Genomic DNA, 1,834 nt, shown 5'->3' on the forward strand with positions numbered 1-1,834 from the left:
CAATGACCAGTGGGGTAGTCTATTTTTCAGGAAAAAACATATATTGCCGCTCTGTGGGGCTGCCGCAGCCAATGACCAGTGGGGTCGTCTATTTATTTAGAGAAACTCATATATTGCCGCTCTGTGGGGCTGCCGCAGCCAATGACCAGTGGGGTCGTCTATTTATTTAGAGAGAAAAAATCATATCTTGCCGTTCTGATATATGTCTTTAGAGAATATCATAGAGAGAAGCAACAAGTTCGCTAATTAATTATTCTTAAGCTAGACCGGAGAACCGCTGGCAGCTCGTTCCCCACCGTCGGACGGAGCAGCCATCGCCGGCGGCGCGCCGGCGCTCGTCGCGCCGCCGGCTCTGTCCCCCGGCAGCGTCGGACGAACTGCGGCGCTGCACGTCAACCACGGCTCCAGCACTTGTTTTGTCCGCACGCATTGTACCCACCGCAGGAAAGTCCGCCGCAAGCAGATCCGCCGCCCACGACGACCGGGATTTGTTCCGCGCACCAATTGGTAGACCTCCGCTTCTGCCTCCCCCGCCCCCTAATCGATTCGGTTCCCGTAATTTATTGGAGTTTGCAGGTACGAAATAGTCCTCAATGTCTCGTCGTAGCGGGTACACCGGCGAGGGTGGGGATTCGATCATGTCGTGGCCACGTTCTACTTCTCCTACCTCGTCGGAAGTGCAGGTATATAGCTTCAGCTCTCTGTACTACCGTTGAATTTGAAGTTCCGCCATGGCCTGTTGGTGTGATTTCAGTTGTTCTTTTTTCCATTATTGTTACAGTTAGCCAGGCAAGCCGATGATCCATGGTACATTGCATACCAAGATGAATCAACCCAGTGGTGTAGCCAGAGGATGGATTTGGAGGAGAAGGTGGCCAATTTAGGTGATGAATTGGCCCGTAAAAACCTGATGATATTCGAGCTGAAGCGTATTGTGGATGAAGAAAAGAAGAATTCAGAGCTTATTCGCAAGGAGAAGTTGAGAGTTGAGACAGATCTTGCCGTATTTGATCAAGTGGTAGAAAATCTAGAACATGAACTAAAAGTGATGGGAGAGGAGAAAAGTAGATTCATCTGTGCAGTTTTATTAGGTGTCATCCCTGTCCTAGCAGTTATGTGGTTCTGGTAGACGATTTAGTATAGAATTGTTATTCAGTAGATGGCTCTAACCACTGTATTTTGTTGTGGCTCTAAGCACTGTATTTCGGTGTACAATTTCCTACTTGTGCTAAGTAATGTGCACGATAATTTTAGCAAGGGATCCCAAAAGTGAAAGCATGTACCAGCCTCCGGATCAAATACATATCAATATCTTCCCAATCAAGTTGGGATAGAATTCAAATCATACATACGGATGTACATGGACACATCAAGAACGTGAAGAAGCTTTTTTTGAGACGGAGGTAGTAGTTCGAATTTATAATAATTTATCCCAATTTGCGGCGTCGAACACGGTCGCGCAGCGATGGGCAAGAAAGGCCGGGACGACGGGCGGCTGAGGGGTAGTCATCTGCGCCATCAAACGTTGAAGCGATGTTATCGGCGATGGCTTCAATGTTCGTGGCATCGATGACCACTGTCGGAACCGCCGCTGTCTTGGTGTTCTTCATCAGCGACGGATCTGCGGAGGGCTGGATCGGCGGCTTTGCAGCGCGGTTGTAGACGATGGCTTCAATCGTCTTGGCATCGATTCGCACTCTCGGCACCGGAAGTGAGACATCAACAGGCTCCGACATTGAAGGCTGGGTCTGCGCCGTCGAAGCGATGTTGTAGGCGATGGCCGCACGCACGGTTAGATCCGCGCCGCCGCACGCCGCCGCACGCACGGTTAGAT

At 50.2% G+C, this 1,834-nt stretch overlaps 1 long non-coding RNA gene across 1 annotated transcript; it reads left to right on the top strand.

Annotated features, from left to right (window-relative positions):
- The first annotated feature begins 427 nt into the window (after nucleotides 1-427).
- On the top strand, nucleotides 428-1,347 carry LOC139835296 (uncharacterized). The gene is made up of 2 exons (XR_011751086.1): nucleotides 428-683; nucleotides 782-1,347. It is a non-coding gene; the product is annotated as an uncharacterized lncRNA (long non-coding RNA).
- The last annotated feature ends 487 nt before the right edge of the window (nucleotides 1,348-1,834 follow it).

This window comes from Lolium perenne, chromosome 2, assembly GCF_019359855.2.
Source record: "Lolium perenne isolate Kyuss_39 chromosome 2, Kyuss_2.0, whole genome shotgun sequence".
In the NCBI taxonomy this organism is placed as follows: domain Eukaryota; kingdom Viridiplantae; phylum Streptophyta; class Magnoliopsida; order Poales; family Poaceae; genus Lolium; species Lolium perenne.